Genomic DNA, 24,273 nt, shown 5'->3' on the forward strand with positions numbered 1-24,273 from the left:
TCTCATTTTTGTTCGAACGGGCGAATTAACACGGCAGACTGGGTGGAAAATTGTGCCGCATGGGCCGAGTGTTAACACTTTGCGGCTCTGCTATCTGCACGTTCCCACTCTTTTCGGCTTTGGTTATCCGTTTTACAATGTTTTCAGCTTCCGCGAAATAAGCAACGTGTCTGTAAAAAAAGTGTCTATTCGAACAAACCGTTTGTATGTCGTATAGTAATAGAACAGATGAGACGAAAGACGAATTCATTTGTTTTTCACGTCAAAGAGCAGAAAACGCTTGGAAATTGCTCGTCTGAATAGAACGTGTGAAACTCGTTAAGAACTGTTCGAGGATTATAGTTTTCGACACGTATTAGCCATTGATTGTTACTCCTCTTCTATTCTTCCCGCTGGAAAAGTGCTTTCGAGCCACTTCGAATTACCGTGATGTAGGTCAACGTGTACCTATCAACTTGCACACGCTTTGCTGTTTCGCTTGTTATCTAGAGTACGACACTTTGTGTGTGCACGAGAGTGTCTAAAGTAGCTGTTTCGATATTTAGGAGCCTGAATGTATTGTGAAATACGAAGACACAGGCTACTTTGCTATTCGAACTATTAACTCTTAGGTATCGCGACAGTTGTTACTGTTTCATTGAACGTCATTGAGTATGTTCAAGTATCTGTTCATTCTTGAAATTTTCCGTAAACTAATCCTAGTGATATTAAGAATTTAATAATGGAGAAGCTCCGACGAGATAGATTTATCCCTTTATATAGTTATATTCTTTTATAAACAATTTTTCCAGAAATCTGCTCAAATATACAGTGCTTAATAGTTATATTATACCTTTTGTGTTTTGGAAATGTAAAATTATAGTTGCATGGTAAATGCTTTACGATAATAATGCATTAAATTGCATTAAATACGTATAATTCAACCGCATCTGCATAATTATTATTGAAATGTTTATTCCCATCGAACATTCCGGTACGAAAGTTAAAACGTAATTAAAACGCACGATTAAATTTTAGAAGGTATTCGAAATGTAATTACAATTTGAGGTAGCTATCTTAAAACTGATTACTTTCATCCTATAATCAGTAATTATACGGAGAAACTGATACAATTTATTCGTTCTATTTGCAATGTTAGCTGTTACTCTCGAAATTGAGCAAGCTTTCGCAGCGCAATAATTGGAACAGTAAACCGTTTCAAACAGCCTTTGGCGAATCGCAATTAGCGTGTTCACAGTCCCTCAGGCTTTTCTTACCTCAAAGCGCGTGGTAAGAGCGTGAAATGAATTTCATAACTTTACAGCGAACGCTGTAAATTGAACAAATGAGCGTTTACATTCATGGATGCTCCCTATTTACAGTGCATTAAGATAGTAAATATTATCGGATAAATACCTTTGCGAGTAATTACCTACACTTAATGCTACATGTCTAAATATGACATGCGGGACGAATGTGTATATTGCAGCAATAACGGGCGTATAATATTTGGAAATTATATACGAGCGAATGTACGATGCAATTTAATATGTAGAATACAGATTTTGCATGACTAACGAAGAAGGAAACTGTTTTTTAGAAGTTATACAACAGTACTAAATTTTTATAGGTGTACAATAACGTTTAAAAAGATTTGTTTAGGTATATGTTAAAATAAAAATAACTTTTTAACACGAATGATCTGTTTCCATATCATAAAAATTATTATAAATTACTTGAAAGATTTCATCAATTTTCCAAGTTTAATTTAATTAATTGTGAAAATATTTGTTTTAATGAATATTATACGTTGATTTATCTTTGGGTTTGGAGATTTGGAAACGTGAATTTCAAAGATTGTAAATATATGTATGTATAATCGATTAAAAAGTAAAGCTCCATTCGAGCAAGAGATAAAAAGGAACGAAGAAAGAAATATTTCACGCTTGGTATGAATTTCCACATTATGAATTTTATATTTGTTGCTTGAAATATTACTAGATTGACTTACCATATATTCAACGTATTCTGTACATTAGAAACTTTTAAATTTTATCAATTTCTACGATAAATCGAACACTGCGAGACATTGTCGCGGAACGTTTTATTGTGAAAAATAATTCTCAGGATGGTTAGCACGGAACCGTGAGTTTTGTCAGAAACAGGGAACTATTTCGTGAATTCATTGGAGCGGATATCTTTACGTGTTTTCCCCTCCTCCTTTCCCTTCTGCAGCGATCACATTCGCCCTTCCAATCTGCCCTCTTGCCACTTCTCGTTTCTTTCTGCACGGTTCACGATATGTTTCACGGACTGAATACGAACCATGCCCGCGTTGGAATCCTCGTGACGTTGGTAAACGTCAAGTCTTCGACATCAAAGAATATTGCTCCCTTCGCTCGACGTATTGCTACTACCGCACCGACGACAACCCCTTCTGTCCACGGCTACCTTCTCAACAATGACCTTCCTCTTTCTCTCTCTCTCTCTCTCTCTCTCTCTCCCTCTCTCCCTGTCTTTCTTCCTCTCATTCTTTCGCTCTTTTGTTTCCTTCGCGTAGGTTTTGCTCAAAGAAATGCTCATTCACCGGCATTTTACCATTACTGGGATCGTTCACCGACGCAGAGGTTAGGCGAACCAGGCCGTTTTCAAAATAATACAGCCATATGTATATCGCGGGTATATTTTTATCGGTCGATCAGAGCGCTCCATCGATTCGTCGCAACTGAGGCGCAAAAGCTTCGGCGTGAAAGGGAACGAGAGAACTAGAAGGAGTTAGAGGAAGAGAGACGATAACGAGAGATCGAAGGAGCGACGAAGACGCAAGATGAGAAACAGCAATGAAAAGAGAGAAGGGTAGAGGAGACCGTGAAGAGCAGGACAGGGAAGGTCGAGAGAAAGGGTGAAACGGGGAAGGAAAAGGAAAAGAGAGAAAGAGGTTCGCCCACGCCACCCACGGTAATTATCGAAGGCGGGGTTGTCGACCTCTTTTAGTCCTGCCTGCTTGGACTTTTACCGGTGGTGGTTGCCTCGAGGATGGTGTTCATCTCAAAGAGAGGTATGCACGTAGCGGCGCGATATCAGAGAGATAGTTAAGCGTGTACCACCGGACGAGGTTTAATAAAACCGCCTACTCTTTACACCGCCTGGATCTACACGACAAATACCAGGCTGCATGCAATAAACGAAACTGAGAAAAAGTTATCTGTGCGTTGTTACGTACGTTCGACGCAAGTGGTCGGGCTTAACGCGTCCTGCGTGTAAGTATACTTTCGGGGATAATTAATCGTGCCGATGTTGGACCCAACAGACGTGCGCGCAACCGTTATCGGTTTTCGATTCGGATGAAATTATACGGTTTGTATTGAATCGTTGCCGATAGACGATCGAAATTAGATAGCCAGGAGTGTGTACCTGCTTCCACGGTTACATTCTTTCTATTCTAATAAATGATACCCTTTTCCTGTTCGTTTCGTTACGTTCGATACGCTTTATTAATCGAGGCACGTTAATGGATTCATCGAAGATAATCATTCGCCATGGTATAAGGATGTAGCTAGCTGAAAATTTTCGAGAAATCGAACCAGCTAAAACAATGACCTATTTAGGCATCCACATGGTACGCTCTTGATCGAAGCTTGTATATCGATATAAATTAGTTTTATATCAGCGAAAATTTGTTTGAAAATCACTTAACGATTTCCGATATTATTTCCGTTTGATTAATTTATCTTCGATGCTTTTACTTTCTGCTTCACTTATCTTAATAGCATGAATGAAACTCAAAATCATCAAACATAGTTATTTCCTTCGCGCAACATCGATTTATAATTTCGAGAACGCTTAGAGGAATGAAACGTATGGATAAAGTCAGATTCAGGAAAAAATCTGACGCTTTCGAGATTTCTATCGACTCTTCTAACTACTAACGAGCCAAAACTTCTCTTTTCTGCTTGTCGAACTGGAACACTCTAAGTCTCCCCCTCCGTGGCTTTTTGCCCTCCTTTTTCTGGATTCCGCTATCCCGTCCTCATCCCCGGAGATTTTTTCTTCTTTTTCCCCTTTTTTTTTTTAACGAAGAAGAGGAAAGTCGCCGGAAGTTCCGGCAACTTTGCCATGGCTCAACGAGTGGAGTCAATTTTTCATCGCTTTCAGTTGCTCTTTCGACGGATAACAGAGAGAATGTCCGCGGAGAACCGGCGAGACTTATTTTCGATCCGCAAAATGTTAAAACTTTTATTAATGGCCCATTCATTTTTATAAAACTTTTTACAAACTAAGCTTTGTTTCTAAGTTACAGGCTAGGTTAATTACTCTACAAAATTGCTATATTGCTGAAGGAAATGTTTATCTACAGATGCTGACCAGAAGATTAACGTGAGACAACAAGAAAACTGTTCTCGACAAGTTGAAATTATGAAAATGATATCGCACTTGAGATGATGTATATATGTACAGTAATTATATTACTATTTACATATAGAAATTATTAAAATGGTTTTAATACAAATTAAAGTCAATTAATTCTTTTAGATAAAATTCTGCATTGTGTTATTGTCTGTTTATATGAATTGAATATTTAATATGTAGAAAACGTAACATGTGTGTGTTGATATTAGTGGTGTGTGCTAGTATTGTATGTTATGTATATTTGTATATGTTCATTCAACCTACGTATTTCGCGGAAATTTATTTCAATTTAATTAAATAATACAATACCAATAAATTACGATGTATTCAAATGTTTATGGACATGTAAATATAGGACATGGAAAGTGTGTGTAAAAAAAGGGTCCAGAGGCATTCGCGTTTTTACACATAACCTCTTCTGGTAGTCATAAAGTAATATAAATTACCATGGAGATAATTCATGATATGAATAATGTGAAAAGAAATAACGTATTTTACTCACCAGTCTGGTGTTCAACTCACTGTTGTCTGCTTAATTTTTCATTGCAAATAAGTAGGTAGGTACATATCATAAATAAGCACGTGATGTTATACAGAAAGTCCGGAAATTTGTTTATAACGTTTGAGAATTAAGTGACTGAATGGAATATATTAACACAGTTTAGAAAATTTATAAATATTTGAAACGAAATTAATTAATTATTTAATGCGCACAACTACACAAAGAATCACTCCAATTTATTCGAATTACGATACTTAAATCTTAATATGACAACTTCCTCAACCAATAAGAATCTAATACCAATCAGAGAGTTATATTTGTTTGTATGTCAATCACGGAAAAGAGTTTAATATCAAAAATTAATGCACTTTAGAAAATTGATAAATATTTGAAACTTAAAATTGACAGCTTATCATGCGCATATAAATAATCACTTTGAATTATTTAAATTATTCAAATTATTCAAGTTATGTGAATTTTAATGACAGATTTCTTAACCAACGAGGTTCTCTACCAATCAGAAAGCTGAGTTCATTTATACGACCAATCAGAAATATTTTTGTAAATGTTTTCCTAAGAAGTAGTATATGTACATGTAGGTAGCAGTGGTAGTTGTTCTTACAAGTTTGGATGTATTTGATATTTTGAAAGCGTAGATATTTTCGCGGAGTTATAAACAGTTTACAGTCTTAGAAAGTATCCTAATAGTGAAATATTGTCAAATTACGATCACGGACAAAGATTCGTTTCAACGACGGTGAGAGAGAATCTTCGGTATCTTCTCAGAAGTATGTACATTTACCTTGAAATTGCATCGACAATAGTGGGTTTGCATCGATCGAATACACATATTGATTTGTTTGCAGTAAACGTTGCCTATCGTGTTAATTCGTTGACAGAAACACAACTAAGAGTTTGCTATTCGTGAAGTGTATAATTCTCTCGAGTAATATGGATACCAGTTATTTGCACAATATTTGATTCGTAATGTCCATTTGCATCATTTAATTTACTAATTATATATTCGGCCTAGAGCGTAAATTACACGCGGTAGGTAAAATAACACTAATATTGATTTTACATTATTTAACTGATTTTAAGCTTTCGTATTCGTAATAAAATATAACAGAAAAGTAATGACGCTTTACGTGTGTGGTATGGTGTGTGTATGTGTGTATATGCGTATATAAAACGAATTTCTGTATGTTGACACGATTCAGGTCCAACAAGACTCGTCGTTAAATGCGAGATGAAAAATGAAGCGATTTCACCGTGATATATCGTGAGCAATATATTGCGATTTGTTCCTTGCAATATCCAATTTTTTATCAAATTTTATTGGGACAATGTTATCGTCAGACAAGTTCGTTAAGGAGAGAGAGAAGAGGATGGCTTGATTACTAGATGATCATACGAGAGCGAGAAGGATAATAGTCGAGAAAAGTGTGGAGATGCTGGAAACGGTGAAGAATGGAGATGAATTGCTGTGCACATCCTAGTGGGGGGTAAGTAAGAAAGCAACAGAAAATATCAATTGCCTTCTACCTCCTTGTTTCGTCCCGTCGTTCTTCCTCTAGTTTCTCATTCTAGATTTATGTTAACGGTTGTTCAGGCTATACGGATACGTATTCGCTCGAACGACAAAGTATCTCGAGTCACGTAATTTCTTGAAATGACTACTATTTCACTTCGAGTATCTTACTAAATAAAAGAAAAAATTAACTTATATGCGCGTATGGTAATTCACATTTTTAATTGAAATCTTGTTGAAAATATATATGTTGATTTTTAGCAATATACTATAGGATACCAAAGGGATACGATCCACTATGAAAGGAGAGATAGTGATGATTTATGTACGCCATGCAGGTTCAATTTGTATCACGTCAAGTTTTACCGACTGAGACGTGTAGCTACGTGGACAACTGAATTATTGTTCGAACTAGAGTAGAGATATTTATAGATAGAAATAACTGAAACGATACGTACGATCGAATCAGGAAGATTTTAAACGAGTGTCTTGTTCAATTTTGTGATCTTTATTACCGTCTTTTCCCCAGTCGAATCTTTCTATTGTCGATTTTTTATTTTGAAACATCTTGTTTTGAAAGGTATATATCTACGCTATGTCTTTTTAGGTACATGTATTTCAAATTCATGTTTCTGCCTTTTTTCTACTTATGTTACTCGTTACTTAAATATATTTTTCGAGTTCTGTTGCAATTTCTGATATATAGTACAAATAATACAAATGTCAATATTACTTTGAAGGTTATGTTCTTATTCTGCATTATCTTAAATATTCAAAATCAATATTTATTTATTTACTCCACCATAACATTCAACACGCTTATACAGATTCCATTCGTTAAATTGTTATTTATCTTGCATCCCATATATTCCAATTTCGCGATATTTTGTACAGAGAAAAAAAACATATACTCTCTTGAAAGTTTTAAACGCTTATTATATTTCTCTCAAAATTGGCAAAAACGTAGATAAATCATTTAAAATTACTAAATACGAACGATTTATTAAAAACAGGAGATACACTCTAAGACTTTTGTGCCAGAGTATACGTAAAATAGAAAAGGCACGTTGTCTCGAATCGTAAAAATTCATTATCAACTGCAACAAGCACCCTATTCGACGATATCGTCCGTGAATTCATTTTCCCCGTGTTCCACGTATCTTTGGATTTAACCAGAGGCCGTGACGTGAATGCAGAACTGCTCAGGAATCTCTGAGCTGATTCGGTTCGGATAGGATTCGCAGTTTTGGCGTGGAGCCCGTTGTTTAAAGGAGTCCAAGTGGTTGAAACAGGAGCTCGTGCCACGCTGCTCGGACAATATTACTTCTCATGGAGTCGAGAATTTGCCGTAGGCCGTAAGTAACGTCGTGCTAATTCGCAGACTCGCTCCGTCGACGAAAACGGAATATTACTGTCTGTGGTCCATGTTTCTCTCGGTATTTGAATCTCTGTCGTTTCAACGAATGTCTGAGTGCGTATCAGACCGTATTAAAGACATGTGTCCCTTGCTTAAATGTGGTAACGGTAGTTGCCATTATAAAGGATATGGGTTGGAAAAGTGGTTACTGCTAATGTGATCGTTTAGTGTCGTGCACGCTTCAATTTATTTATTAGTTTGAATCTTTTTTAAGCGCTTTTGGATTTTTTAGTTTCTTCGGAATTTAATAATATTGGAATCTCTTGTTAAGATTGATCTCGTACGAAATTAGAGGAATCGTGTATTAGTTCCTGATTTTTATTTTAACTTTTAAATCGAAACTTAAAGCTTTAATATGATGTTCTGATTGTAATAAATTGAAGAATATAGCGATTACATTGTCAATAGAGTTAGTGAGATTTTGTTTACTAAAGAAGATTGTAGAAGAATACTTCAATAAATAATATTTATAGGGAATTCCATTTTTAGAGTGTAGCGTATGTTGTTGCTTGGTTTCAGTTAAATATTGCAGTTATTTTTAACAATTAATCTTTCCATGTTAACAATTCATTAACGTTTCTTTATCCTATATTCTTTCTATAGGGAAGGATATTTATTATACATACATATATTATAATTATTTACCTACTTCGCTTCTAACTTAATAAAATTTACGTTCTCAAACAATTTTAAGTATTAAATCCAGCAAGATTACCATCCTGATTAAACGTGGTTTACCAATGACAAGATTAAATTCACCTTCCAAAATTAAATTTTCCATTTATATTATAAGACTTTTTTATTTATTTAGAATGGATTAAACAGGAAACGATGGTTATTTAACGTGAACTAAATACAGTAATGTGCTATAACTAAGACAACTAAATAGTTAATTTACAACTCTCGTCACCATGGTTCCAACGCTCTCTCTCACGTGGACCACCCTCTCAACAACGCTGACAACATTCTCTCTGACGACACTGACAACACTCCCCGACAACGCTGACCACACTCTGACTTCTCAACTAACTACTGCCTGTTAATTCGTCTTTCTCCCTTCAGCATCTCTTTGTCTTTTCTCGTGTGACATCGACCACACCTTAATCTACATCAGAGATAAGACTTCCTTCCCGACCTTCGGACTCTTCTGCACACGTCACCACCTTAACATCATAACCTACACCGAGCCTCTCAACATCCCCAAACCAAAACATATATAAGCCGAGACTTTAGCAAACTCAGGCAGTTCTTGTTCAGCCTTTCTCTGATTCAGTATATTATACTACTTCTGTAAGACTATTGTAATCGTTGAATTTATGATAATGCTTGATAAAAGAAAGTTAAGAGTTGGGCTACGGCTCAACCTTCTTTTTTTATAATCTAAGTCACAAGTTTACGTGACATCCGCGTTTCGCAATCGTTTGCGGCCATGGTCACATCTTTTTTCCGCGTAACTATTCGACTGAAGGACACATTGATGGGCCGCTCGGTCCATTGAAGTTTCCAGATTCTTTTGGCCTGTCGGCACTTAGGCTTTCTCGCAACATTGTTTATGGTTCGCCCGATATTTCTTGGGCAATTTGTCCACGATACTACAATTTTTACATATTTAGTCATACAAAAACGCATTTCTAGTTTTCAGTGTTGTTAATTTTTTCAGAATATACGCAAATATCGCTGATAATTCGATACGAAAGTCGTTCTAAATATTCAAACATTTTACTAAACAGCGAAAAATCATGTAGAAATTCCACAGGAAGTTTCACGTGAAATTCGCTAATGTTGTTCGCATAGACAAAAAGTTTCAATGAAATGGAATTTCGTACGGAGCGTTTGCCACATGCTCCCAGTTCCAGACGCTAAAATACTTTTCTGCATAAAAATATAAACGTCGTATGGTTCGTTATTCGCATATTAATGCTCAGGTTTTTGATCGAAGTTTCTCTCTGGTGGTAGCGAATAAAAACTCGTCGTTATCGCGGTGGTTCGAATTTTACGCCAACCATTGATATAATCGAGTCTATTCAGTCTGTGTAACAGACCATATCGGTCGTACTCGCAATGAAATCATCTCGTCGAACTTACCGCGCATTGAATCTTTTACCGCGATAAGAGCCGTGAACATTGAAGTACGAGTGTCGACCCTACATACAGTATGGAGTACTATAGAGCATAATTGCGGAATCGGAAATAAAAGTTACCCTAGCGGACGCTCTGAACTTCCCCGAGTTATCTGTACAAATATACAAGTCAATATTAAGCTCTTTCTGTTCGTACATTGGTAAATCCAGTTCAAAAGAGACATGGTCTTTTTCCTTTAAATAAGAGAATTAAAAAAATGGTTATACACACATAACAAAAATTAACGTTATACAAGAAATACGTTAGAAAATTTGTACCCTTAAAGCACAAACGTAGATCTTTCGTGTCTGATACGTTTTCCGGTAACAGTCTTTCCAAAGAACCGAAGAAATTCATACGTCTTTGATCATTTGAAATTGTGATCATCGTAGAATCTTCGACATATTGCACCTATAGCAGATAGTCCAAAGTAAAACATACAAAATGTATGTTCGAAGATCACGAAAGATCTAGTCTTTCTAGAAAGGGTTAATTAACTGATTTCTTTAAAAATTTAGAAGTTAGAAAACAATATTGGCTTACATAAAGTATAATCAGAAAACTTTAATTAGATTATACAACAAACTTTACGTGCTTTCGAGGATCTCGAGCTCTAAAAGAACAATTTTTCGCCGTATCAAAGTTTCCCTTTGTCTCTTCATTTCATAGTCTCGGAAAAACGCGTCGTTTTTAATATCCACCCCATGGATCCCCCAAAAAAAGAAAAGACACGAGCATACCATGCCAACAGAGACGAACCAGATACGAATTCCTGAAATTGCTCGCGTACTACCATGACAAAGTTGCCTTTGTCTGGTCCGCTCGCTAAATCGGTAGTCGTCGATCGATAAACGGGAAATTAAGACGCGAAACGAAAGGTTAATGATTGTGTATAGCGCATAGTTTATATCGAGATGCGACTTGAACGGCGATTGTATAAGGGCTGCGAGAGTTTACTATGCGAAACGCGACAGGGCCCGCGAGCGATCGGACAATGACATCTTTCGGAACAATTCATTGTTCCAAGGAAGCTCGTCCGCTTACGAGGGGAGGCAGTCGGTGGAGCAGAGTGCGGCGTCTCTGGGTGCTCGCAGTTTCTCCGGCTGTCCCCTGGCCCCCCTGACGGTTAGTTGCCGCGGGCCGTCTCATTGAATACACGCTGGGACAATGTAGTCTGCACAATACCGGTGTCAGCCGGAAATGACGCCACGCAGAGAGAGACAGAGAGAGAGAGGTGGTGTACGCGCGTAGTCAAGCCTCGCGAATTGGCGGCGTTAAGGCAGCCAAGCAAACCCCTCTTCCGCGAACGAGCAGGCTATCTACACTGCGTAACGCACAATTGGCCATGTTGCAGGCTGGCATACGCGGCTGACTAGGCTATTTCTCTGTCTGGCCACCCATCTCAGACAGTATTTCTGCCAGACGATATCTCGGTTAGATGGCGTTATATCCGTGCAAATTTTTCGATCACGTTATTCGATAAGCGCCCCATAGGTAGCCTGTAATGGGATTCATTAACGTGTTGCACGAACAATCGAACGATAAGGAACGGCTTGATGGCGCGTCGTAGACATTGGATCGTACAATGGCGTCGATGGAACCAGTCAGATGGGAACCGTTTTAAGTATCTTGCCGGTACGGACGCTATTGAATCAGCTTTCGATGCCCGGGAAAATGACTGATCGGAGAAGAATTGTCTGTAGATCGTCGGCTCCCCTTTGTTGCGTTCAATGACGAACGTAAGTTAGACGGAAAGTTTTACTGACGAGGGAGATCGTGGCAGTGTTGATCTTGGGTCCTCGAGCTTGGATTCGGCAAGTTTGTTTGCGTTTTCAGATAATTGCAGATAATACGAACAAAGAAAGAATATTGTGCAGAGATGCGTTTTTGTAGCAGTATTTGGCTACTTCTATATCCACATTCTGTGTTGAGGGAACAGGGATGAAGTAGAACCAGGCTGGAGAATAGCCAGTATTTGTCGAGAAAGTTCAAGGATGATTGTAAGCAGTTTTGTCAGAGAAACGGATAGTACCTTGGTAATATTTTGGTCATAGAAATATCTCTTTTTCGAAATCAAATTTCTAATTCAAAATTTTATGAGAAAGTAGCTTATCGAAAAATCCAATGAATGTAATTTTAAGTCGAGTAGAGAATTTAGATATCATCGACATGACTATAACACGTATTGACTTTAAATGTGACTTCATCTTTCAGATTTATTGATAATTGTTAACGTCCATAAAGATTCACCGTGGTGTAGGATATATGTAATAAAATTTATTCAGCTTACGAGTAGAAACAAAGCAAATACATTCTATAATTATTCCACTTAAAAGCACGTATATTCCAAGTATAAATATCATAATTAATAATCTGGTGAGCTATGAACTGTGTGAGCTAATTTCAAGGTAAACGGGGACGTTTTCAGAGCAGATCATTCAGAAAGTTTCCTGACTGTCGAATCGATAATCCGGCGAATGAATTTACAGTCTCAACCTAAAATCGGCGGTCGTAAATGTTCGGTCACGATTTTGCAGTAATTAGCAGTGAGAGGAATTAGAAAAGTTTTAATTAGTTCTTCCGAGAGTTAAATCTTACAGCGGAATTTATTAGCATAATTTGGAATCGATCGCAAACGAGAACAATAAAACGGTATGTATAATTGAATAGCGTGGAAGTGGAATATTCAAGACCATTCGCGTAACTGATTCATCAGCTATTATATCATTGTTCCATTGATATAAATTTTAAAACAAGTATCTGATACGATACTTATTTCACAATAGAATATTCTATGGTGAAAATGTCTGGAAATGAAATAAAAAGAGAGAAAACGAGTCGATTATTGAATATCTGGTATAGTAGTCGTTTCACGGTGGAACTTTCTATGACGAAAACGTCTGAAAATAAAATAAAAGAGAAATCAATTATCGTAATAAACAACCCCTTTTGCGAAGTCTTGCATTAAAGTCGCCCCAACATGATAATTTCAAGACAATGATATCGCTGTAACGAGTCGCTAAAGACGGCGGAAGTTTTTTAATTAACGCACATTAGGCGGTTATACACTTTACATGGCAAATTCATTTATCACGAGCGTGAAGTTTCCTACAAAAGATGCAGCAACCTCGTCCTGCAACGGAAAACTTTATTATGCCGCAAGCCAACAATCGTTTTACATATCCCGTTGTAGTTGAAAGTAACAACACCAGAAAGTATACATTTCATCTACAAAGAATGGCGGTATTTTATCGTGTTCTGCATAGGGTCGCGTTGCCCTTTGCCTCGAACTTTATACCAGCTCGCGAGTAAACGTTGCTCTCCGAAAACCTTGCGGCGATTTCTATCTAACCAAATTGCGAATTCTCCTTTATTCCTATATTTTATTACAATCCCACTCTTTAATGTAGGTGTCATTTCTGCATCTTGAAGCATCCATTTTAAAGATTTGAGTGTTTAGAACAAATCAAAGAATTGTATCCGTAGCATTTTGATAATAATTTTGAAAAGTAATATGAATTCCATAAATGTTGCTTACAGCATAATCAGTGACGTATTTAGCTAAACACCAACTTGTTTTCCCATTAAAGCAGATAAAGATTTGATAAGTATCAAACAAGTTTCCATTTACCGGATCACATTATAGCCTTCTACAGTCTGTAAAAGACACAGTTTTTTTTCTACAGTAAATTTTTATCGAACTGTGAATACATAAGAATTATCACGGACGAACATCGATCCGTTTTCCCATCTCAATTCTACGATTTTACAAACGAGTCCATTAATCATCGAAATAGAATCGTCTCGCTCGATAAAGCTAATTATATACACATATACATACATACACACATATTCCTACTTTCTCAAACGGCATATCTCTCAGAGAATCCCAAGAGCAGAAAGTAACACGTGTTCGTCCTTAATTCGCGGTGTACATCATCTTGTCCCTCGTGCACTTTCACTAGCCATTCGAGAATCGGGATCAATGTCCCTCGCCATGGTTCAGCGCGTCGTATTGACCTCGGGCCAAGAAAGATGCAATCGCCTCCAATCGAACCTTCAAGGGAGAGTGGTGTGAGCGTCGTAAGAAAGTAGGCCAACAAAACAAACCGCATCGCCTGATTCATACGCTGCAAACTGTTGCTACGTTTCTGGCGAGCAAGTTCTACGTGCGCCGTTTTATTTACGATGCTCGCATAACAGTGTTGGAGAGGCTATGGAGCAAAGCCGAGGGATGATGTTGCATGGCTCGCATGCTCCCACACCAAAGAAGGGACGAACGAACCTTCTTGCACGGGATCCTGGCTAATTTGCAGTCCGAGGATGCTCTTTCGATTCGAGAAAGAAGAGCGTCGGAAAAACAAGGATAGAAAATGAGAAAGAGAGGGATTGAAGGAAAGGAGAGAGAAGGAGAGAGAGAGAGAGATTGCGAAGGTAGTAGAGAAACTGATGTCCTCTGGAGATGAGCAGCCGCCTGAAGGAGAACGATATTGCTCCTTGGCTGGCTGGATACTGTGACTCCTCCACCTCTTTCTCCTTTTCCTCTATCCTGCAGACCACGAATACGAGGAGAAGGATAAAAAGATTACGGTAGCAAATACCCGAGCGGAGACGAACCCGTCGTCGAATGGACCAACGCGGATGGATAAGAATCTTTCGCCTCTCTTTTAGATGGCAAACACCGTGCACAATCCCTTATCCACGGGGATAATCGATCTATTAATTCTTTTATCGAAATCACTTTTCCCGTTCATAAATTTTAGGAGATTTGTATTTTTGGAGAGAAGTAAATTTTGGAAATTTAAGAATTTCAGATATTTTTGGCTACATTAATCCATTAAAAGCTAATTTTACGCGAAGCTAATGTTTCATCTGTAATTTTCTTCCATTCAATTTATATTATTCGATTTTTGTTTCTTTTTTTTTTTTAATGTGTAGAAAGAAATTGCAAATGTTTGTTCGGTACTTTTTTCGTTTCAAAGAATTGGCTTGAAATTTTTTGCGTTGATATTGAATCTTGTTCGTAATGGATTTAAGAACTCATTCTTGATATAAAGTGCGATGCTCTCAGTCAAAGATATAAATACAAATTGGATAAAAATCCTATCTAAATACTCGAAGATAGAAAATGATATTGAAATATAATATGTAGGATGTCACACCTTTTGTTACCTATATCTAGAGATGACTCGATACTTGAAAAGCATCATGATTCTATCTGAGTGCCATTTCCCTGAAATGGCTTTTGTCCTGTTCCAGATAGTGAGAAAATATTTTTTCCGATATTTCACGAGAAAAACGTATTAATCGATGTTCGTAAAACTGAAATTGAAATCCAATCTCAGAGGACGTCTACAGCCCTTAAAAGAGCGTGTATCAGACGACCTGTTAGTCGTATATCCTGTTCGGATCAAAGGAGAGTAATCTTTACCGGATCTCGTGGAAAATCCATGGGATTTATGAAGCACCTCGCTGACATTTCTCGATCCAGTTCTGTAGAATGTAGAAGTTAAGAAGAAATCATTAAAAATCTATCTCCCGTGAATTATTTATTTCTCATGTCCTTTCCTATTCCTTTTCTCCAGCTTCCTATTTAAAGTAATCGGATAATTATGATCAAAGTACTCATATTTTTCATTCATATCGTTGTTTTGCTACGTCTTTGCTATTTCGTTCGAAAAGTATGCTTCAAAAATATTTTAATAGAAATAATGTCGTTGATTAAATGTTTTAACATCTCTTTAAGAGAAAATAATGTACAATGAAGAATCTTCGAAACTATTCGATTAATTAATCACATTTCTTTTGACATAAATTTTCATCTTTGTATGATAAAATTAATCGAAATATGCTCATCGTTTCTATTTCGTATGTAGCACGTTATTATTATTATAATTTGTGATCATTCACTAACTTAAAATCCTTAACCGTGGAATTTTCAGATGTTTCCAATATTTGCTATTTTAGTACATTTTGCTCCAGATCGTTCTTCATCATTGATACTCTTTACTGTTAAGTAATATCTAATTATAGATTTCGTTCGTACAATTTTATGATAATTCTCTTCAAAATAATTAATGTGAAATATTTTGCAGAGCTATGTGCAAACATTTGGCCAAATAGATTTTTGATGATTCCTCTTAAATAAATTAATTCAGCATTCCTCTGTATAGACACAAGTACAGTAATAACCAGCGTTTCTCTGTTATATTATTTTCTTCAGCTAACATCCACTATAAAATAACACTCTCCCATTTTTTTTCTCTTTTCCTTTCACAGAGAAACGTATGAAATCTCGCTGAACAAACATTTTTGTACGTCGCTGTACAGAATATGCTTTTTCGCTTTGTTTCGCTTCTACTACAAAAGATACACGGCTGTTCATTTTTATTGATTCCACATACGACTCTTGTTTAGAACAACGAACATTGTTTTGACTATATTATTAATTAGAAATTGTACGTGTCACAAAGTGAAATTATTCAAGAAATATCCATTGTCCTTTGAAGTCGTTTGAATAATTCTGGCCAGGTAATATCCTACATATTCAACACCAATGGCATATTATTTTAAATAAATTACGACTACATCAACGAACATTTAAATGCACAGGAAAAAGTCTGTTCCCTCGACGAATAAATAGAAAAATAAAGAAAAATCAATCGAGAGCGGATTTGTATGTTTAAGCCAAAGTCGAAATCCTCGTTGGCGAAAGCGTGTATATGTAGATCTGAAACCGACTGCAGTTTTGACAGCGCGTTTACCATTACGCTCTCGCATTGTGTATATTCCCATATGAGCGCCCCCGTTGAGAAGCTGTGTCCTTTTGATCCACCCTCCCTCTTCAGCTGGCAAAGAAGAAAAGAAAGAAAAAGAGCGGCTAGGATGAGGAGTGACGGTCCTTTTGCGCTGCGCGCGCGAGGCACGCTGCTTTAGGAAGGACGAGAGAGGGGGAGAGAGAGAGAGAGAGAGAGAGAGAGTGAGTGCAGGCGGAAATAATATTTTACCGTCGAGTCAACGACCGCAGAAGCACGCTCTTATCTCTAGCAAGGAATATCACGAAAATCGGAAGCACGAGGATTTCGATAAAAAGTTCCAGCAGCTTTGCGCGGCCATTCGAGAAACACCATCGATGCCTAAATCGCGAATTTCTTCAGAAATCTCGTCGCTTCCCATATCCAGGAATATCCAGCTATATTCACCGAGAAATTTGTTTAATATTTTTTTCCTTATTATTTTTTCTCTCGATTAAATTCTCTAATCGTATGAGTTTTAAAAGAGAAAAAGAAAAGATGAAATATTTACAGCGCTGTAAGGGCTATATGTCAGGAAATTTTTTCTTCCTGATTCGTAGAAGAACTTTTCTAAAGGTTCTATTGTCGTAGTACACGTTTTATATAGCATCGGTAAAGGAATATTTTTCCAAAATGCATATACATGAATCTCGAATTTTTTAATTTTCAATTCTCCACATGTTCAGATTTTTCGTTATAAATCCGCAGATCTTTAGATTTTTAGCTTTTTGAATTTTTAAAATTCCGTTTTGTATTATTCGTCGAACGAGGTTTACGCAACTTTACGGATTATTGTATTGCTCGATCCCTGATGGGTTAATTGGTAAGTGAAATGGCCATGTGATTTTACGATATTATTATCATTAAAAAGCGAAGGTGAAAGGAAGATCGATCGGACACTCTCTAATTTTATATTTTACGTGAAACTACTTCCCTATCTGAGATTTTTGATAAAACGTTAAGTGAAGCCACGTTTCACGTTTTATACTTGGGAGAACGGGACTTCCTTGTTCGTTTATATAAGCAAACATCGTACAGAATTGGTATATCGCGAGAGGAAACGTAAACCTGTTTATATCCACTTGCCAGAAATAGGGAGAAAATGACGTCGTCCTCCCTTGAAAAATCGCAATATGTCATTACTCCACGAAGGCTGGAAGGCAGTTGATGAGGAATATAAAATCAGGTGAATGCTAGGCAAAGATATATTTTACAAAAGCCGGAAACGTCGATACGTGTCTTTAATTTTACTTACACGTAATGTTTTCTAAATCCTACTGCGTCTGTTTATGATTGACCTCTTCTACTTTATTACAACGTGAGTTTACATTACATCGTTACTCTAATATCGAGTAGTCTGCTTATTGGCTCTCGATTTCCAAATTGAAATAACAATTCAAATCTGTACTCGTAAAATATCGAAAAAGCTATATTTTACCTATAAATTAGTTTTTCTAATAAAATATCAGCTCGTTCTTCTCTATTCTAATCTAAGACGCATAAACTTCCTCAATTATGCTCAAATGTTAATCGAAATAAATTTCATCCATAATTTAGCGATCAAACTGCAATACCACTTACGATAAGCAAGGATATCGTGAGATCTTCGTTGGCATGGCATTTCGTGTGTCTTTCTAGGACAACAGACAGCTGGAGAACGGTTGCGCCATCAAACCGGAAGGCATCTCCCGGAGGGCGTTTATGTCGCCAGGCGACATCAGTCAAACCGACATGTTACTTTGGTCGACGCGTTATCGTGAAAGGCAGGTGGATGGATAGGGAAAGATGGAAGGTGAAAGAGGGGTAAGAGACACTGGAGAGCATGAGAAGAGGGGAAGTGACGCTTGAACCAGAAGAGGGGACGTGAAAGGAGAAAGCTCCGACTATTCCCAGGTGTAGTCGTGCTGTATCTCATTCTCGACGCGAGCGTCAGGTCGACTGAGACGACGCTATGCCGCTCGTATCGAATTTGCGTCGTATTTGCTCGAGTAAGGCGACGAGACGACACTTTCTTCCGGTTCCTTCGGCGTCGTTCCTCTACCATCGTGTCGGGAGTTGCGCGATAGTTGTTATGACGTGAACGTTTTACCAACTAAAGGGAACACGCTAGTCTTTTCTCTCGGTAGCTGTTGACCCTCGATTCCGGAAATTGGTCGACGTGTTACGTAACTGGTAGAATAGGATTCGTTTTACGAGAATTATTTATAGAAATGAAATAGCTGGCACGTTTGTGATTGTGCTTTTGGAAATGAAACGATCGTGGCTTTATATCACCAGCCTCACAAATTTATGACATCTTAAAATTAATCAAGTTACGTTTTTGATTAAAAAAAAATTAGTATAATATACAGTACTCTGTATCGTTAAACATATTGTACGAAGAATAAAGAAGAAATACTTCATAAAAGAAAGAAATACTTCATGCTGAACTTTGCTACAATGTACTGTGGTTACATCCACGGCTAACGTGTTAAACACTTTCTCTAGTAACTCTAATAAGTACAAGTTACTTGCTTAACTACACGCCAACTGTATCTATCATTGTGATTTACATACTCTCGTACACAAGCTCGTCTCATATCTCGCGACTTTTGCGCGAGAAACGCGTCTATAAAAATCCAGAACAAACACAGCAGCGTAGCACGGAACGAAGGTGAGCCGTCTCTCAAGAACACCCGTCAAAACGTTTTCTATCCCAGTAACCGGCGCTGTCCCACTCGACATGCGAGGGCGCACCCCCGTGACCGGCTGGCTGGTCCTGAATTTAAAGCTACACGCCACTGTCGGCGTATAGACGATGGGACAAGGGAAGAGGGCGAGGATCAGACGACTGGAAAGAGAGGTAATGAGGGTGCAACGGTGTGAGACGGGACGAAACAGAATGAGAAAGACAGACGAAGAAAGAGCGAAAGAGGGTCAGCTGGAGGGGGAGTGTAAAGGAAAGAGGAGAGTGGGTGTTCGAGAGGGCAAGGCGAAACCATCAGCCATCGACCTCGAGAGTCAGATTCGAGCTCGTTATATTCTCCTACAGGATGCATTCGCGTCTCTGCATCACCATACAGTTGCACGAAAGCGGCAGAGGGGCAGGGACGCACATTCACCCGCAGCCCATCGTGTACCGTTACTATCGTGGACACGTAGCACATAGGTCCTCCTCGTGCGCTCGTGTCATTGAACGTGCCACGCTGCTACCACCTCGGTCACGGCTAATGTGTATCCGTGCAGTCGCGACGAAAATTATACATACACTTCTGCCTGTAAGTTGGGACAATCGATAGTTTCATATGAAACGTAACGAGCAGCGTTATCAAGGAACGATTAATCGATTTGAGCTTTGTGTCGGTGAATTTGCAACAGCAGAAGTTCAGTTGAATAAAGAAACAGCTAAGTATGTAATGGAGTTTTGAAAACGTAGTATAATTAGGTTTCTTTATAGTACACGTATATTAAAAAATATAACAAATATATAAGTGGAAAGAGTGTTTTGTCTGACTTATAGACAGTGTTACACGTAAACAGGAGCGCGTGCAGAATTGCGTTGCGATTCGTCGACTTCCGGTCTACCATAACTCGATCTGTTCATTGAAAGTAACTTGAAATCGTTGGGAATAAAACTGTTTTTCGAGGTAAACTTCGTTTCCATAGGAGGGGGTGGGTACAATTTTAAAAATTGAAGCAGCATCGTATTCGGTGCGTGCGCTCGTTGAGATTTCAGCGTAATGGACTCTGTTAGCGACGACGATTGTGTGAGTGTGCCTGTTCGTGGATGCACTGCTCGAAAATTGGAAACGTTATTTTATTGACCAAAAATACGAAACGCGTTTTCTAAATCGGGGAGAAGCCAGTCGAGTACGAAATATGGACGCGATTATATTACAGCGATGAACGTCGAGCCACAGTTCTACGTGCATCGTCGAAACGAAAATTTGTAACTATTTCGAAATTGCTCGAATACTGCAACTACAAAGGGCAACGTAATTGGCCGTTCTGAAGCAAATCCGTATAACGAAATGACCTACGTATGCACATGGGAAGCTCGATTCAAAGACCAAAACCATGTAAAATGATTTTGTTCGCTTTAAGTTTGATTCTTTATACTCGATATTATATGAGAAGATTATCTCGCGTCGTGGTTTTTCTTTCAACCTGTATACGTCTATCTAAAGAGATAGCAAAAGCAAAAAAAGAAAAAAGAAGAAGGAATTAGAATTGTGGGAAAAGCGGCCACGTTTTCTTCTTTATTCCCGTTTTCTACTATAAAGACGAGGGCAATAGAAATTTAGTATTTGGATCGATACTTTTAAATGACATTTATGTCTATATATGCCAAAAAAAAAAAAAGGCGAGAGCGAGTAAAATAGTCGAAGCTTTAATCGCCGCAGGAATAATCGATATACTCGTCTATAGGACGACGCTATCAAATTGCTGTTACATTTTTGGAAAACTTTTCTTCTATCTCGGGATGACCTGTTTCTTTTGCATGCACGCTTTTGTCATGACCTCGATATTGTCGTACGAGACGCAGGTATTCCTAAAAAAATAGTCTAACGTTTATTTTTTGATGAAATACATGGAATTGATTTTAGATTTATTTTATATATTACGATCTTACGATACGTTTTGTATATTACGATCAAATATTTTTCGCTTTTTATGAACTATACCATAGGGCTACAGGTTAATATATACTATTAATTAGCAACGATATTTCCATATTCAAATTTCTTCTTTAATTGGGTATCGAGAAATTAATTTTTGACCTGTATATTTATATTCAGAATATTCATAAAGCCCGCTGAGATTTTTCACGAAATGGACAGCGAAATTGCAAATAAATCACAGTGCCTGTTAAATAATTTTGGGAATTGTTGGGAGATAATTTAAGAAAATTGGGAATAATTTTGGCGAATAAAAGGATCAACGATAATCACCCCATTTACATTATTAAACCTGTTAACCTAGTCATCTCTTAATCAGAGTTTCGTACGGTTCAAGTAAATTATAATGCAAATATGTTTTAAACCAAAAGAATTGCATACCGCGCTAATATAATATATCGTAGCGTCAAAGTAAAAATTTTCAATGTATCCGCCACTTTGATTTTCGCCAAGATATCGACCGTCTATCCGCTCTTTGCTGCCACGATAATGCACATTCATCAAAGGAAGGTCGCGTGGTCGTTGTAAACAGATCCCTGCGGTATTCGCTGCTTTATCGCAAAATTACATTAAACGGTGCAGCACGATAAATGTGGGCAATTAATCAGCGGCAGTAGCCATCGAGCTTTCGAGATGAGTGGCGACGATTTTGAAATGCAGTTTCTTAATTCGCCAAGGGAACGAGCGAACGCGGCGGTGGTTCATTTTTTGAAAGGAACGACAGATACGTTGCCCGCGAGGAGTGTGCTACCGTATGAATATTAAATGACCGAGGCGTGCCGGACCGCCTCCGTAAACAGTAAAACGAGACACGGAGGAAAAGCTTGAAGAAAAGATGGTCGATGGAGGGAGAGGGCTGACCAAAGTGTGTCCCTTTTGCCATCTCGTGTTTGAAACTGTTACGTGTAATTTTCCAGGAAAATTATATCGAAATCTTTGTGAAGATTAAATATCGGTTTAATTTCGGATATTATAGAACTATGGAGCTACAGTTAATCGATAGCTGTACTATCGCGCGGAACAGATTTATTGAAAATTGAAATGGATCTGATTGCATGATTTCTGAATATTGATTCAGTTTTGTCCGAAGAATTAGATAACCGTATCAAGAAATCATATTTAACGTGAAAAGCTTAAATGTCTACACACGCACATAGATACTTTTACAATCTTAAATCATAAATCTAGATCATTTTCACATTTATGTTTATAACATATAACATCGCCTCGTAAATTCCTATCTCACATAATACTCAAACTTTGATCGCTTAACATCGCAACACAGAGCAACATATCCACATTTCGAAGTACATAATCGTAAATCTACTCGAAGGTCTCCATTCACCTTATCGTTTCCAATAAACAAATTTCTGAAACTTTCGCGGTCGTTTTATCTCTCAACCAGACGCATCCTTGTCGAAGGATAATTTGGTGGAACGAGATGGAGTTTAAAAAAAAAAAGGATATGGTTCCTGGTCGAGCTCGACTCCAAAGTTCCAGTTTCCGAGCAGGTTAACGAACGAGGAGGCTTCGGCTTCTCGGCGTGGCATAAACTCGTGTCTTTTCGATGAACGAGGAGGGAATAGCCTCCCCTAAACCCTACAGAGACTCGGGATGGTTGCAGGGGTAGGGGGTTAATGGATATCGAGCGAGTCGTGCCAGCCCGCTCGCCGTCTCCGTTTCACCCTCTTGTGTTCCTCCTCCTGTTCCCCTTCCGCTGGTTCGGGAGCTTCTTGAAGACTACGAGAGGAGGACGAGATTGTCGAGACTGCTGCTCGCTGGGTAGTTGCTTCATCGAGATCGCGGTACATCGGTACGTAACGATGCATCCGGTCACCGGCCGAGCATGATAAGGAGAGGGTTGGAAAAGTAGGTGTACACGATGATGAACGCGTGTGCGCGCGTTCCGTATACATACACTACGTGTACGACGCCCGAGAATTCCTCACTTCGTTCCCTGCTACGCTTTGATCTATGGCGTAATCTGCGATGCGTGAGGAATTTGCAGAACGTCACGTAGCCGATAAGGAAATCGTCCAAGAGGAGATAGAGGGTGCGCATGGAGAAGATAGCCGTGAGAATGAGACAGTTATGAACGAGCATACGAACGACCGTGATTTCTTGCTAGAAACGAGGTTGTTAAAGAGGCAAACACGTTTCTTGCTTTGATTAGAACTAGATAGTTCGTACAATCGAGAAATTATTATTAGTCTTGGGATGCAACGAGCTATGTACGACGTTTGCGATCGCGTAACGGCGATCGTCAGGTTGGAATATGTTGTGCATTTTGAAGGGAAAGGAGAGGAGGAGGAATGACCGGATGAATCCTTGTTTATTGTCCAAAGATCACGCCACATATCCGTAGAATCTATGTAAGCCAGTTCGAAATTATAAGGTTTCCGTTTAATCCATTTTGGGAGGAAGACTATGGGATGGTGCAGCGGAAATGAAGATTTTGGTATTCTGGTAATCCGTCGACTACAGTGGTGTGATATCGTCATTTGCGATGGATGGCCGCATTAAATAGCGTGTCCACGCACAAAACGTTGCGAACATGCTCGAAACATCGGCAAGAAGGATAGATACGTAGTGGTGTACGAATGTGTGTTGCAGAGGAATCATCGGCCGTGATGATTCGTGTTCGCGTGCACCGAGTGCATTCGTTAAATTGCAGAGAAAACGGTTGAATTATTCAGAAATAATTCGAGGGAACCACGGCAATAGCCTTTAGTGAATTATTGCCAGGAATGGAACAGTGGAGAGGTCGTTTGTTTTACTACTGGACGAGCGCAAACTCCGCGACGAAATTATTCGCTCGGACGTAACCGTGTTCGCGGACGATATTCCCTTTCTTTCTCTTT

General features: G+C 38.3%; 1 protein-coding gene and 1 long non-coding RNA gene across 6 annotated transcripts in view; one reads left to right on the plus strand and one right to left on the minus strand.

Annotated features, from left to right (window-relative positions):
• The window catches only part of LOC122568072 (Down syndrome cell adhesion molecule-like protein Dscam2), a 120,611-nt gene that overhangs the window by 76,712 nt on the left and 19,626 nt on the right, over window positions 1–24,273 (minus strand). The gene's annotated exons all lie outside the window — the stretch shown is intronic.
• LOC122568075 lies at window positions 5,544–6,323 on the plus strand. Its single transcript, XR_006316964.1, has 3 exons — window positions 5,544–5,679; window positions 5,758–5,941; window positions 6,112–6,323. It is a non-coding gene; the product is annotated as an uncharacterized LOC122568075 (long non-coding RNA).

The sequence above is a fragment of the Bombus pyrosoma genome, linkage group LG6 (assembly GCF_014825855.1).
Source record: "Bombus pyrosoma isolate SC7728 linkage group LG6, ASM1482585v1, whole genome shotgun sequence".
Taxonomy (NCBI): domain Eukaryota; kingdom Metazoa; phylum Arthropoda; class Insecta; order Hymenoptera; family Apidae; genus Bombus; species Bombus pyrosoma.